Source organism: Pseudorca crassidens, chromosome 2, assembly GCF_039906515.1.
Source record: "Pseudorca crassidens isolate mPseCra1 chromosome 2, mPseCra1.hap1, whole genome shotgun sequence".
NCBI classification, from domain to species: Eukaryota; Metazoa; Chordata; class Mammalia; order Artiodactyla; family Delphinidae; genus Pseudorca; species Pseudorca crassidens.
The window spans coordinates 95,970,917-95,987,640 of record NC_090297.1 but is presented as its reverse complement, the minus strand read 5'-3'; the positions used below and the strand labels follow the sequence as shown (position 1 = coordinate 95,987,640).

Here is a 16,724-nt window from a genome sequence, read left to right as displayed (position 1 = left end):
ACTACCCAATCTCCGAGGCCTCCTGCGACCCGGGGCACCCGGGGTCCTCAGCGCGGTATCTGCGCCCAGAGCAGTGGAAATAGTCCGTGTCCCCCTCCAGGCGCGGGGACTCGGGAGCCGAGCTCTGGGCGCCAGGACGCTGAGGGCAGCCTGGTTCCCGTCCCCAGTCAGATCTCAGGTAAATCGGGGGAGTTGGCAGTGCGCTCGGGGAACAAGCCTGAATCACAAGAGCACGAATCTTCCACCTCCCCTGCCCTCCCAGGAATCGCTCAGGCTTGCTCCTGGGCTGCCGAGTTCCCCCGGGCTCTGGAAGGCTCTGACTGCCAAGTTAAGTCCAAAGAGTGGTGTCCCTCGTATCGAAACTTTAAACGAGCCACTAGCACAGGAAGATGAGGACTCCAAGCAATCCTAACGCTCCCCCAACTCTTTATAATCCCTGACAGCAGCATATCTTCTAGAACAGACTATCAATGGTATACAAGAAACACCCACGACAAGGTACAGAAAAAGTAAATGTGGTCAGTGCTTTCCTTTCGGGGACTATGGAGGACTCGTCCCTTCAGTCGTATGCCTGAGTGATAATGACCAACTGTTAATTAATCGAGTAGCTTTATGGCCTAAATAGTGACTCTAAATTCAGAACCAGGCCCAGCAAAGAAGATATCCAGGTGCAGTCCAGAGATGTCCCGACAGCCAGCTGGATGACCCTCACGTTGACTGGGTTGACTGGGTCAGTGACCTGGATTGTGGTGGTCACAGAGGGATCTGAGTGGGGGGGGAGAGGGCTGTCCTTTGAGCAGCTAGGAGCCTCTCCTGCTGCAAGCGGGGCCAGAAGGGGGGACCAGCAAGGAGCCTGGAGGACTGGCACAGGACCACAGGCAGAGTGGGCCCAGCACACCTTGGCTGCCCAGGTCCACGGATTCCTGCCCTGATCCTTGGCTCCTGACCCGCGTGTGGTTTTGTGTAGGAGAGGGTGGCTCAGGTGGCCTTTGATGACGCTCTGTGATACAACCTCCTCAAGAACAATGTCCTACCTGCCAACTTTCCTCTTTGAAGCTTGAACGTTATTTCAGAATGAGGAGAATAGGACAAGGTTGGTCTGGGTTCACTTTTCCCTTGTTTAAAGTATATTACAAGGTAATGGATATATGAAAAGAGATGAGAAGAACTTTTAAAAGCAAATGGATTTTACAAGTTAAAATGCAAGGTTGGTACACTACAGAAAAATAAGTTTAAAATTAGCTAACACTTTACAAGGATAGAAAGGTATGAACCCAGTATTCAATGAAGGTTTCTGACCACCAAGATAGAGTATGGAGTGGGGGTTTGAGGAAAGCAGATATATTCTATCTAATCCCTGTTAAGTCACAGAGTCAGAGTCTGCACATCTCTGCTAAGTTGGGGAGCTGGGAGACTGTGTCACCAGAGACCAGCAGAGCTCAGTCCCCATGGCAGATGCTTCCAGCCATTCTGACCTTGCCAGTCCTCAGGGCTCCAGGTTGAGGTCCAGACTCAGCATGCAGCTCAGGGTCAGGTGGATTCCTAGTTCGGTTTGCCCACAAGGAGGCGATGGTGGCCACTCACACACAAAAGTGCGGGCCCTCAATAGTTATATTTTTCACAATATAAAGAAGTTGTCATTCTGAGTTTTACACATCTTGAGCTTGGAAAAGAAACATGACCAGATTCCACTGAGAAAATGATTTTCTTAAACTAACATTAAACAGTCATAATATTTAAAATATGTAGAACAGGTATTATTACATTAGCATTCATCCATTCATTCTTTTTTTTTTTAAGGCTGGAAAATACAAGGACAGATTTTAAAATATGGAAGAGATTTTAAGTGTTCAAACACTGAGAGGGACTAAGAGGGAGAGGGGTTGAAGGCAGGAGAAAGAGGCAGTGCCTGGTAGGACAAGGAACTGCAGACATAGGGACGCCCAGAGCACAGGTGACCCCTTCAGGAGGAAGAGGACAATTCTGCAGGAGGATGAGGAGGGCTGGCCGAGCAGGCTGTCAGACTCAGCCCCCAGGCCCAGGGGTCACACCCGTAGGTGCAGTGGGTGTGAGAAAGGCAGTAGCAAGCAGTGGGGACTTGGGAAACTGGAGAGTGGGCTGAAGGGCGTGATGCAGCCAGTGGTTGCCACGCTGAAATTCAGCGCCTATGTGGCCACATCTTCTGGATTTACATGTGCTCTCTCTTGACTGTAGCGTGTTGATAAGTTCTAATATTTTAGAGAACACTGTGCAGGACATCAAAACATGTTGTATCCAATATTCAGTTGAGAATTTGGTCTCTAGTCTGACTCTGCACTGCATTCCATCCTTCCAGCTATACTGCTGACATTATGAACTCTCAAAGTAAATTAAAAATTCTGTATAAAATAGCCACAGAATACAAAACAACACACTAAATAAATACCAACAGTAGTATTAAAATGTGTCCTACCATATACTAATTTTTTTAAAGGTTTTCAAAATATTGTCTGGGTAAACTTTGGTAATCCACGATGTAAAGAATATTTTTTAATCTGAATAAAAAATAAAAATCATTATTTATTAGCTTCTGTGATAGTGGAATAGAGAAAATAAATTTTCTACATGTCTATAGTATTAAGAATAAATAAATACAAACCAAGGCTTCAAGAATTTAGAAAGCAATTAAATTTAAAATAAATAACATGTGGAATTCTATTTCTACATGTTTCAGTCCTGTTAGGTTTTGTGTTTCTAGGAACATATTTATTTTATTCAGATTATCCAATTTGTTGACATATGGTTGTTTGTAGTATTCTGCTGTGATATTTTTACTTCTGTAGAATCAGTAGTCCTGTCCCATCTTTCGTTTCTGATTTTAGTAATTTGCATCTTCTCCCTTTTTTCTTAGTCAGTCTAGCTAAAGGTGTGTCAATTTTGTTAAACATTTCAAAGAAATTTCCTGAACCTTTTCATTGATATTCTCTACTGTTTTTCTATTCCCTTTTTTATTTATCCCTGCCATAATCTTTATTATTTCCTTTCTTCTGCTAGATTTGTGTTTGATTCTTTCCCTAGTTCCTTAATTTATTAAGTTAGGATGTTTATTTGAGATCCTCTTATTTTTAATGTGGGCATTTCTAGCTGTAAATTTCCCCCTTAGCAGTGCTTTTGCTGTGTTCCATTAGTGTTGGCATTCTGTGTTTTCATTTTCACTCATCTCTAAGTATTTTCTAATTTCCCCTGTGATTTCTTATTTGACTCATTATTTAAAATGTTTTGTTTAATTTGCACAAATTTGTGGATTTTCCAGTTTCCTTCTGTTATTGATTTCTAACTTCATCCCATTATGGTTGAAGTAGATAGTTGATATGATATCTATTTTTTAAATTCCTGATGCTTTATTTGTGTCCCCACATATCTTGGAGATTGTGCCATGTGCGCTTGAGAATAATGTGTACACTATTGTTGTTGGGTTGAATGTTCTAATATGTCTGCTGAATCTAGTTCATTTATTATGTTGTTCAGGTCCTCTATTTCCTTACTTTTCTTCTGTCTGGTTGTCCTGTCCATTATTGAAAGCATGGTGGCATGGTGTTTAAGTCTCCAACTATTATTGTAGAACTAGTTCTCTCTTCAATTCTGTCAGTTTTTGATCAGTTATTAGGTGTGTAAATGTTTATAATTTTTATATCTTCTTGCTTTATTGAACACTCTGTAATAGATAATGTTCTTATTTCTGTCTTATAACATTTTTTGATTTCAAGTCTATTTTGTCTGATATTAGTATAGCCCTGCTCTCTTTTGGTTACTGTTTGCTTGGAATATCTTTTTCCATCCTTTCACTTTCAACCTATCTAGGCCTTTGATCTAAAGTCTGACTCTTGTAGATATCATGTAGTTCAATCATGGTTTTTTAAGGCATTCTGCTTATCTCTGCCTTTGATGAGAGAGTTTAATTCATTTACATTTAAATAAATTATTGATGAGACACTTACTTCTATCATTTTGCTATTTGTCCTCTATTTACCTTATAGTTTTTTCTCCCTCATTTCCTGCATGACTATCTTTTATGTGTAGTTGATGTTTTGTCATGAAACTTTTCATTTTCCTTCTCATTTTTATTTGTGTTTATTCTATAGCTATTTTTCCTTGTAGTTACCATTGGGGATTATATTCAACATCCTATAATTACAACACTCTAATTTGAATATCTACCAGCTTAATTCGAATAGCATTCAAATACTTTGCTCTTATACAGCTCTGTCCCCTCTCTTTGATTATTGATGTCACAAAATTACATCTTTATACATGTGTGTCAAAAAACATAGACTAATAATTATTTTCTAATGGACTAATCTCTTAAATTATATATAAAACAAAAAGAGAGTTATAAAACAAAGTTATAATAGTACTAGCTTTTATCATTACATGTGTATTTACCTTTTCCAGGAGTCTTTTTTTCTTCACATGGCTTCACATAACTCTCTAGTCTCTCTTCATTGCAACCTGAAGGACTCCTTTTAGCATTTCTTGTAGGGGAGGTCTAGTGATAAAAAAACTCTCTCAGCTTTCACTTATCTGGAAATGTCTTAATTTCTACTTAATAGTTGAAGGACAGTTTTGTCAGATATAGGATTCTTGGCTGACAGGTTTTTCTTTCCTTTATCACTCTGAATATGTCAACCCACTGCTTCTGGCTTCCAAGGTTTCTAAGAGAAATCTGATAATAATCTTTTTGGAGAGCTCTTGTATGTGATGAGTTACTTCCTTCTTGTTGCTTTTAAGATCTCTCTTTGTCTTTGTCTTTCAATAGTCTGATTATAATGTGTCTTGGTGTGCATCTCTTTGAATTTATCCTACTTGGAATTCCCTGACTCTTTCTTCTTCCTTCTTGAAACTTCCTTTGAATCCTTCCAGTGAATTTTTCATTTCAGTTATTGTAATTTTCAGTTCTAAAATGTACTTTTGGTTCCTTTTTTATGTTTTCTATATCTTTTTTGATATTTCCATTTTTTACACTCATTTTTGTTTTTGTTTTACATCTTTATTGGAGTTCAATTGCTTTGCAATGCTGTTAGTTTCTGCTTTATAACAAAGTGAATCAGCTATATGTATATATATATATCCCCATATCCCCTCTCTCTTGCGTCTCCCTCCCACACTCCCTATCCCACCCCTCTAGGTGGTCACAAAGCACCGAGCTGATCTCCTTGTGCTATGCAGCTGCTTCCCACTAGCTATCTATTTTACATTTGGTAGTGTATATATGTCCATGCCACTCTCTCACTTCATCCCAGCTTACCCTTTCCCCTCCGTGTCCTCAAGTCCATTCTCTACGTCTGCGTCTTTATTCCTGTCCTGCCCCTAGGTTCTTCAGAACCATTTTTTTTAGATTTCACATATATGTGTTGGTATATGGTATTTGTTTTCCTCTTTCTGACTTACTTCACTCTGTATGACAGACTCTAGGTCCATCCACCTCACTACAAATAACTCAATTTCATTTCTTTTTATGGCTGAGTAATATTCCATTGTATATATATGCCACATCTTCTTTATCCATTCATCTGTCGACGGACACTTAGGTTGCTTCCATGTCCTGGCTATTGTAAATAGTGCTGCAATGAACATTGTGGTACATGTCTCTTTTTGAATTATGGTTTTCTCAGGGTATATGCCCAGTAGTGGGATTGCTGGGTCATATGGTAGTTCCACTCATTGTTTTCCTAACTCTGTCCACATCTTTTAGCTCTTCGAGCATCTTTAAGACTGTTGACTTAAAGTCTAGTAAGTCCACCATCTGGTCTTTCTCAGAAATAGTTTCCACTGATTTACCACCCCCCTCCCCTTGGAATGGGCCATACTTTCCTATTTCTTGTATGCCTTGTGATTTTTTTAAAAAATGAATATTTGAATCTTATAATGTGGTAACTCAGAAGATTAGATTCTCACCCTTCTCCAGAAGTTGCTGTAGTGTATGTGTGTGTGTGTGTGTGTGTGTGTGTGTGTGTGTGTGTGTGTGTTTCAATTGTTATATGGTGTCTTTGTGTCAGGGATCAGTCTGAGATGTACATGTAAGGTCTGTGTGGTGCCTTTCTAAATTCCCCCATATATATGGTTGCTTTTGAATGTCCTAGACCTCAAATGTCTGGTTTCCAAAAGGAGAAAAAGTGAAACATTGAGAAGAGAAAAACCATGGCACTGGCCCTTTAAATCTCCTGGCAGCAGCAGGGCCAGTTGGAGAGTCCAGGTAGCCAGGAGGGAAAAAGACAAGACACAGCAGGTGTTGGCCAGCCTTTACCTGGCAATCAGACATATCTGGGGCTGGGACCAGGCCAGCTGCTGCAGCTGAGAGCAGTAAGGGGCCCAGCTGGCCATGAGGCCTCCATACCAGGCTGGTACTTTCCTGGCAGGGCAGTGGAGAGCAACCTCAGGGTTAGGTATAGCAGGTGAGAGGTCTAGTTGAGCTCTTCAAAGCAGAGGTAATCACAGCATTTGCCCCAACTCCCCTCCTAAGTTGGGGACCCATTTACTGGGCAAGGGTACTACCCTTCAGTGACCCTGACAGCAGAAGAGAACATCCAACTGGGGCAAGTGCAAGGGAACTTACTGAAGAGAAGTGGGCAGCTGAGGCCTTAAAGGACGCCTGGAACTCTCCAGGGCTCCGGGGTCAGTTCTGCCCTGGGCTGGAAGGAGCAGCTGGCTTTCTGCAGGCAGAGATTCTCCTTTAGGCCCTGAGTGTGGGGAAGGAGAAGAGCCTGACTCAAGGTCTGGAATCCATCAGAGCACAGGCACCGAACACACAGACTGCCCAGGGAGGCCCGTGACAGCTGTGCTCTGTGGGGTTAATATGACAAAGAAGACAGCATCTGTGAACTAAATCTCAGCTTTTCTTCCAACTTCTTTGCAACAAAAAGGGGAAACTGAGGCACACTGAGGTTAAGCAACTTTCTCATGCTCACATAGCTAGGAAAGGCTGGAACGCAGCCTGGCCCTGGCTCTCCCGAAGGTCTATGCTCTTTCTGCTGCACTCCCCTCACTGCCACCCAGCCACCCCTGTCCCTCAGGAGGCCCCGCCATTCACTCTGTCTCTACAATATTCTTCTGTTTCAGAAGGAGGCCCACAGCTTCCCTAAGGTGCAAACTCAGGAGGCACCCCAGAAGAACAAAGGAGCTCAGAAGGTGCCTGTGTAACTTGCAGGAGATGCTGAATGACTCAGCAAAACTGGATAAAGCTTGATGAGGGAGGTGCCGGGCCAGGCTCTAATTATTCCTCTTAGCGGAGAGAGTATTTAAAATTCCTTAGCCTGGTTTTGGGACCCTCTCGAATTTCCTAACTTGCTCCTGTAACTTTGTCACCTGGTCTCTGAGACAGGATGGCCCTCAGGTGTGTAACATGAGCAGGGGATTCAAGGATTAATAATTCCCTCAGAACCTGGAGAGATTAATGTGACCTCATCTTCTAACACTAAAACCTTCACGCTACTTCCTCCCACACTGACCTTGATGGAGTGAACGATCCTCCCGTCTTCGTGTCTTTGGCTGTCCTCCACCCACCTTCCAAGAAGCACCTTCTGGCTTGGAAGAAAGGACCTAAACATCCACTGGGCTCCCATCTACAGAGACTGACTCGGAGGACATGTCCCCCTGGTCTTCTCTGCTCCCTTGTCCCTAAGGGTCATCGTTGACAGGACGGATGCTTCCACTGGCCTTAGCTGCAGCTGGAGCACAGAATCCTGCTGGACCACCCTTCAAGGGGCTGCCAGGGTGGCTCCACCCACTCCTGCCCACCTGGCCTGCCAGGTGCTCTGAGACCTGGGAAATGCAGAGCCTCTAGCTGGAAACATCTGGGGAAGAAGTGAAATCTGTTTCTACCTCTCAGCCCCGGGGATCTGAAAAACCAAGCTCTCGAAGCTCTCAGAAGCCAAATGAGTGGGCGGAAACAAGAGCTGGGTTGGTGCTGGGGAGAAAGTTCTCTAAAATCTAAAAGGATTTAGGTGAAGGAGCTGTATTCCAGAGAAATGCCCTGGTGAACTGAACTGATCCAGGCAGCCTTTGATCTATAAATACGTTATTATCCTCTTGCTTTTACCTTTCTTAGAAGTCCCAACTCTGTTAGTCACTCATTCAACAAACATTTCGTTACCTCTATGTGCTGGGCTCCATGTACGACTCTGAGAAGGCAAAGAAACAATCCCCACCCTCAGGAAGCCTATGGTTTAGAACTGAGCTGTGCCACGTGGGATCCACCAGCCACATGTGGCCACGGAGAACCTGAAGTGAGGCCAGTGCAGCTGAGAAACTCAAATCTTCATTTTATTTCATTTTAATTAGCTTAAGTTTTTAAACTGATACTCAATTCAGTCATTGAAATCTTTTAGGTATATTTGGGATGATTTGGGTATGTAAATCAATTTTTTCAACTGTAAATGTTTTGAAATCTAGATACAGGTTAAAGTATTTCTAGTGAAAACTTAGGATCTGAATTGAGACGTGCTCTAAGTATAAAGTATACATCAGATTTCAAAGACTTAGTAGGGACAGAAAATCTTGTAAAATATCTCATTAATCATTTTAAGTTGATTTACATGTTGAAATTATAATTTTTGGATATAGTGGGTTAAATAAAACATACTATTAAAGTTACTTTTTAATGCGGCTATTAGAACAATTAAAATTAAACAGGTGGCTAGCATTATACTAGTCTTCCTCGACTTTGGAGAGATTATGTCCATAAACTCACTGTAAGTTGAAAATGCATTTAATACACCTAGCCTACCTTAAATATTCTCAGAGCAATTACATTAGGCTACAGTTGGGCAAAATCATCTAACACAAAACCCATTTTATAATTGTGTTGACTACCTCATGTAATGTACTGAATACTGTACTGAAAGTGAAACACAGAATGGTTGTCTGGCACCGAACGGTGGTAGTGCATCGGTTGGTTACCCCCGGAGACCGCGTGTCTGGCTGAGAGCCGCTGACTGGCCACCCAGCCCAGTATCAGGAGAGAGTGTCATACGGCGTATCACTAGCTCGAGAAGAGAGCAAAATTAAATATTCAAAGCAGGTTTCCACTGGATGAGAAGGGGTTTCGCACCATCGTAAAGTCAAACCATCGTTAAGTTAGGGACCGTCTGTATTTCCACTGGATGGCGCTGGTGGAGAGTATGAGGAAATCCACAAAGAAGGGCTACCCGGCGTGGCAGCGTCCGGAGGACAGTGAACGTGGGAGAAAATGGTCAGGAAAGTCTGAGGGAGCCAAGTATGAGCGGCACCTTGGAAGGTGCACTCAGATGTGGGTGTCACCATTCTGCGCAGAGGGAGGACACAGAAACAGGATGCAATGGGCACCTTCCAGGAACTGCAGGGCCGTGGGAGGAGGCACGTCTCTTCAGCTCTCTTCAGCTCACCACCACCCCCTGGCGGCCACAGCCCATGGTCAAGCAGACAGCTGAGGACAGCAAAGGCAACGGCAGGTGCTGGGCTGGGGGAGGGGGAGCTGCCCCTCTTCCCTCCACACTTAGACCTCCCTCGAGTTGAGGGTATGTTTGTGCTGCTTTCTTTGGGCTGCAGAATCGAGAGCCTACTGGGTCCTGAAGTCCATCCATCCATTTCAACATGGCACTTCACGATGTGAGCTAGACCCTATATCTAAAGGTAGTGCAGGGATCCCGGCTTGAGTTAAAGAAAATCCAAAACCTTGCCTTAGCATGGCGATGTCCTTTCTTACTGTTGATGACGGGGGGTGTGGGGGGGGGGGGAGTGATGGTGAATTCGACTTCTCAGATATGGCATTTGAAATGAGCACTGAAAAGTCCTCTGGGATGAGCCTTCGAGGGACTGCCGACAAGCTGAGCTAAAGCGCTCTCAGAGGCTGCCTGGGGAGGGCATCCCTCAGAACCGCAGCAGCCTCACAGGAGAGGCTGAAACAAAGCCAAGTGGGAAGGCCGAGGTGTTGTGGAGACTCCCAGAAATGACGGAGATGGGGAGGGAGCAGGCCTCCTAAAATGCAGGTACTTGGAGTCGCATCAACCCCATTTTAATTCTGGGCTATTGGGTCCTGGGAAAATATGGACCACATTCTTTATGGAGCATAAAAAGAGGAGACGGGGAGAAGTACCCATTTTATTGATTCTAAGATGCCCTTATTTTTTCCACATTCTAACATCTCTAAAATCAGGATGTCCTTGTACACACTGCTATATTTAAAAAGGATAACCAACAAGGACCTACTGTATAGCATAGGGAACTCTGCTTAATGTTATGTGGCAGCCTGGATGGGAGGGGAGTCTGGGAGAGAACGGATACATGTATATGTATGTCTGAGCCACTTTGCTGTGCACCTGAAACTATCACAACATTGTTAATTGGCTATACTCCAGTATAAAATAAAAAGTTTAAAAAAATAAGAAGATAGGGGCTTCCCTGGTGGCGCAGTGGTTGAGAGTCCACCTGCCGATGCAAGGGACACGGGTTCGTGCCCTGGTCCGGGAAGATCCCACATGCCGTGGAGCAGCTGCGCCCGTGAGCCACGGCCGCTGAGCCTTCACCTCCGGAGCCTGTGCTCCACATTGGGAGAGGCCACAGCAGTGAGAGGCCCACGTACCGCAAAAAAAAAAAAAGAAGATAAAATCAGGATGCCTTACAGTCAACAGCGCTTTGTTGTTTACATGGTAGGGTTTCTAAAACTTCTTATTTGTCCATAAAATAAAAATGCACCTCACAATTGATGAAATAGAGTCTGTGTGCTTTTTTCCTCCACTCTGACATTTTTTGGGTTACAGTCCGTTTCTCAAAGCAGACTTGTATATACCATTAATATTTTGTTATGCAAAGTGTGTGCAGGGCCTAAAAGAATACTCCAGCGCACCCATGGAACGACACTGGTTCCTTTAGTGGACCAAATGGCCAAGGGCCGCTGTGATGTGGGGAACACCCACCCAAGCTAGTGACAGTGGGCTGTGTCACAGGATTTTAGGATATGGGCCATCAGTGAGGCATCTCTATCTCGTTCCTCGCCCACACTAGGTGGCTAGTTGGTTAATTGGTGCCTTCAGGCTGAATGAAGGAGATTTTCTTCACCTAGAAAATAAGGATTATTATACCCATCCTATCTCATAAGGTGGCTATGCAAATCAAGTGACAGTGATCTGCAAACTCTAAAGTGTTATACCCAATATAAGCAAAGAAAGTTGTCATTTAAGAGGATTCAACTAAGAACAAGAAGATGGAAATTATATCAGAGAGACACAGGCAATCCCTTGTCCTCTAATCCACGCACATGCCCTGGTTGTGTTGCTTAACTTTTATTAAAAAAATAAATAAAAATCAGCCTTTCCTCAAGCTCTGCTGACTTCAAAGCAATAATTCTCAACCTTGTCTGCACAAGAATCACCTGAAGAACTTTTAAAACAGTACTGGGCCCCGTCACAGACCAATGAAGTACGAATCCCCGAATGTGGTAGCATCTGTAGTTTTAAAAGCTCCCTGGGTGATTCTCTCGTGGACCAGCGTTGAATAGTTGCTTCACAGAATATGCTGTCTTCTTATCAGAAACACAGAATATCCACACTCCAGGATTTGGTCAGAAGACCTCAGTCTGAACTCTCTACCACTTGGTAATTATCAAATGCTCCGCCGCAAGAAATAATATTCTTTATATTATTTCTGCAGTTCATTCATTCCTTTAGATACTTTAGGTTGTAACACTGGATTAAAACAGACTTTCAGAAAGTGAGTCTTTAGACCACCTTTTTTTTTTAATTGAGGTAAAATACACATAACATAAAATTCACCGTCTTAACCTTGACCACACTTCTGGGGCCACTCATAAAGCGTCTTTAACAGAACGGAGCTTTGGCATTTTGACTTCTGCCTGCTGTTATGCGAGAGCCTGGGTAAAGTCCCCTTTATGGGACTGGAGACCCTCTGACATCACCATGAAACAGGTGCTCCTGCTGTGACCTGCAGCTATGGGTTACTGTGACACTGGCCCTCGTGGCAGGGAGCCCCGTGATGCCCTACACGGTGTGATCGCGAGAGGCCATGTACAGCCTGGCCAGGAGGGGAAGACAGTCCTCAGCTCGGTGGATCCTAAACCAGCTCTTTAGAAGGATGTTGCAAGAAATAGCTTCCTGAAACCTGTCATTGAATTTTCCCTTGTGAATAATGTGGATAGTATTCACTGTAACAGGATCCTGCAGGAAACATTCCTCTAAGGGATCATTACCAGAACAGGGGCAATTTCCCCAAGCCACTTGTTCATTTTCAAAATTGTACAGGTACAGAATTGCATAACAAATTGTACTTCACTCCTTGCCTTTACTTCTAGGAAATTTACCACCAAATTTTGTCATTTGGAAAGAACACAAGGTCTCACAATGTTCATTCTGTGTTAATCTGGCCTCTGACTCAGCACTATTTCTCTTCCTTTTATGGTACTTTTTTCCCAATTACCTTGCTTTTTAAAACTTTGTATGTCTTTTTATGTCTCTTGAAATGCCTCTTGCAAAAAGGGAGAGACCAGAGTGGGCAAGGGAGAGACATGGGCACCTGAGAAGTACAACTGTTATAAAAGAAAGCAACACTGAACAACATACATCGCCAGACACAGAACTGTTTTGCTATATGGGCCAAGAATTTTAAATGGTGGGCACTGTCGCTGCCCTCCAGCCAGAGGCCACCAGGAACACAGCTGCGGTGGCCAGGCGGGTTTATTGATCTTTGCAGCCAGGGAGAACACTCAGGGACCAACAGAGTGTCTCAAGACGAGTGTTAGAAAGACTCTATCAGGGCATTTGGGTTCTGGTTGGCTAATCTGGGAGAAGTCCAAGGAAGCAGGGCCTACATCTAGATTTAATGCTGTCAGAAATTTGCAGGGGATGGGGAATGGGGGCAGCGATTCTGTGATTGGGTATTTTGTGAGTAACACAGTGACCTTGTTTTTGTCTGTGATTAGGTAAAATGATGGAGTGATCTTGTTTTGTTTCATTTTATCATGATCTCAGAGTAACTGTGAGGTTTTTACTCTGTGGGCTTATTGGTCGAAGAAGAGAACAGGGTCCTGCTGTCAGCATCAGAGCAGCTTGCAATAACTTTGAGGTCTTGCTCTGAATGTCAGATCAGTTCCGGACGCCAGGGACTGCTTTCTTTCTTTCTCAGCGCCACCCCCAGCCCCAATCTTTGGGCCAAGCAAGGACAGACAAAGTCAGACCACAGGACGTTAATTCAGGAAATCCAGATTTCCTCCAGAGATTTTGCTAAGAGCAGAAGAGTGTGCATTGAGTGTAGTCTGCAGTTAAGCTGAAGTTAATCTTTTCCTCTCCTCTTGTTGCAGGATGAATGGTTGAACTATCTGATGTGACAATGGCTGTACAGTCATATTTAAGACTCAGGACGTGGGGACTTCCCTGGGGTACAGCGGTAAGGGATCTGCCTTGCAATGCAGGGGACACAGGTTCGATCCCTGGTCAGGGAACTAAGATCCCACATGCCGCGGGGCAACTAAGCCCGTGTGCCACAACTACTGAGCTTGCACACCTCAACTAGAGCCCGTGTGCCGCAAACTACAGAGCCTACGCGCTCTGGAACCCACACGCCACAACTAGAGAGAAGCCCGCGTGCCACCACAAAGAGCCTGTGGGCCTCAACTAAGACCCTACGCAGCCAAAAATAAATATAATAAATAATTAATAATTATAATAAAATAAAGAAATAACACATCTAAATCTTTTTTTAAAAGACTCAGGACATGATACATTAGCCAACTGTCAAATAGGCAATTATCAGAAACAAAATGACTTTCAATCCTTCTAAGACATCTCCAAACCAAAGGTAAAGTAGTACTTTCCTTTTCAGGAAAACAAAGTAATTAAATTATCCTCTTAAATAGAATCGATGCTGTTAGTTGTTTAATTGACATAAGTTGATAAATTGATATCAGAATGTTAATCTTTTTTTTTTTTGGCTGGGCGGCATGCAGGATCTTAGTTCCCTGACCAGGTATCAAACCCACACCCCCTGCAGTAGAAGCGTGCGGTCTTAACCACTGGACCACCAGGGAAGTCCCAATAGCAGAGTGTTAATCTTGATCTGAAGTCTTGAGCAGAAGCTGTCCACTTCTGAAGTCAGCAACTTCTGGAAGATTCCTAAGAATCTCAGTTTAAGATTTCCAGTGGAGTGGACATCCAGTAGTCAGAAGGAAGTGTTTATCTTTTGAGGTGGGAAATATTAACCTAAGGATCAATACTTTGGAATTCTGTTGGTCTGTTTTTAACTGTACCTTAATAGGTCATTTTTATCTAAGTTCAAGGGCAGTTTATCTCAGGTATCTTTTCCAGAACACTGTTGCAAATGAGAAGTGAGTGGTTTGGAAATGTAGCTTGTAACCATTGATGATAAAGCTGGAGGTACTGTATGTGTTCCTTGGGTACTTGATCATATTTCATTGCAGTAGGATAGAATTTAGATTGAGGGTGAAATTTTTAAAGGCATGGACCAGAAATTTATTAATTCATAAGGAGATAAACTGCGAGTCCCAGAGGGGGTTGATCTTATACATCTTAAAGCCAATGGCAATATTTTAGGCCATGGAAGTTTAAGGGAGCTTATTAATTTCAGTATTTAGAATTCCATTAGTTCTACTTTTCTTAAGGACTGTGGATGATAAAAACAGTAAGATTTGGGCTTCCCTGGTGGCGCAGTGGTTGAGAGTCTGCCTGCCGATGCAGGGGACACGGGTTCATACCCCGGTCCGGGAAGATCCCACATGCCGCGGAGCGGCTGGGCCCGTGAACCATGGCCGCTGAGCCTGTGCGTCCGGAGCCTGTGCTCCACAACGGGAGAGGCCACAACAGTGAGAGGCCCACGTACAGCAAAAAAAAAAAACAAAAACTAAAACAAAAAAAAACAGTAAGATTTGGAGTTAAAAGGCAAACATTATAGATTTCCTTAATAATGGTGCCAGTAAAATGAGTGTCTGTCATTATTAGAGAGATAAGTGGAAATTCCCCAGGCCAGAAAACAAAATCAAGCAAAAAAAGATTTTTTTTTTTTTTTTTTACAATTAGAGCCACAGCTCTCTGGCAAGGGAAAGCTTTAACCTACTCTGAGAAGAAACCAGAAAATAACCAGAACATAGTATTTATAATCCATTGCAAGAGACATTTGTATAAAGTCCATTTGGAGGATTGGAATTTGGTCCTTGTCCGTAACCTACCTTTACAATTTACCAGGATCACATCGTTGGCAGTAGGATGTGTTTTAAAAGCATCTTTGTCAATATCTTTAAAGTTACCCCACCACTGTTTGTTTAGTATTGTCAGTGTATCTGCTCCTATAAGTAATATCATGAAGCATTTTTGCTAAACTCCAATTTAAATTATTTGATGTTATGAGTCAGCCATTCTGAGAGCACCAAAAGTTATCCTTATGCAACTTTCCCCACTTCTGAATTTTTCCAGTTTCCATTTTTCCAAATTAGGGATTTGTCTCTGACAGTTAAGAATAGCCTCTTTGAATTCCTCCAAGGCCTCTCTTTTCTTTACAATTACAGGAGCAATTGTCTTGGTTACCACTGCTTATGTAGCAGAATGGTCAGCTAAAAGCATTACCAGGTGGTGGTGGGTCTTGGTGCTTTGAATGAAGTTCTACTTTTATTATAGCTATTTCTTTAGGTAACAGCAAATCAGCTAAAAGGTTTTTCATAACTTGTCCAATTTATATGTTTTGTCAAAATTAGAAAACTCTTCACGTCTAAAGAATTCCAAATTTGCAGACTACCCCAAAAGCATATCTACTATTAGTATACATGCTTGTTCTTTTACTTTTTAACCAGCTGGCAGGCCAAGGTGAGGGCAAGTATTTTAGCCTTTGGAGCTGATTTAATTTCTGGACTGGTCTATATTTTAAGGGTGAATTTAGATCTGTGATAGCATTTTAAACTACAAACGAAATTAGGTAAGGACTAACCAAGAGAATTTCCAACAAAATGATTTAAGAGTATGAGAAAAGCACTGAAAGTTATGAGAATCATTTGGTTAAAAAAATAAAAGGAACCTCTGCTAATCTGGGCATAAAATAATTTAGTCATTTTACATGAAAGATCGAATTCTAATTTTACTCCTTTGGTACATTATTTTTGTAACAGATTGTAGTAAAGGATCTATTAATATTCCTTTATTTGTATGTATTTAGGCATATGTAGATATATAAATACAAAATAGATAATTTAAAGCTTTTAAATATAGCTTTAAAATATAATTAACTTTTCCATATATTAACTAAAACAATATGTGTCATATTAAATTTATCATTTGAATAAATTGTAATAATTTTTCTAAATAAACAGAAAATCACCTCTTATTCTGTGTATATACCTATATCTCTCTGCAATTACTATATCTAAGACAATTAACTAACTACACTAATTATTATCTTTAATTACAGTAACCAATATTTTTTCTTGTTTTTAGACACAAGAGAAACTCAGAGGAAAGTTTAGAAGCCATCCAGCTGTCTTTTATGAGCATTTATTTCACAGCATGTAAACATTTTGAGGTGGCCAAAACAAATATACATGCATTAGCATCCATATTCTGTTACTTTACTGGCATTTTAAGAAATAAGGACAAATTTAAATTATGTTTAGTAACCCGTGTTTTTGTATCTTTCCCCTCCTCTTAGAAACCACCTTAGTTCTGTCTGCCTGGATGCAGGAGCTCTTGTCCGACTCCAGC

General features: G+C 42.3%; 1 long non-coding RNA gene across 1 annotated transcript; it reads left to right on the top strand.

Moving 5' to 3' along the window:
• The first annotated feature begins 46 nt into the window (after window positions 1–46).
• On the top strand, window positions 47–16,545 carry LOC137219097 (uncharacterized). Its single transcript, XR_010940973.1, has 3 exons — window positions 47–178; window positions 13,325–13,410; window positions 16,461–16,545. It is a non-coding gene; the product is annotated as an uncharacterized lncRNA (long non-coding RNA).
• Window positions 16,546–16,724: the final 179 nt, after the last annotated feature.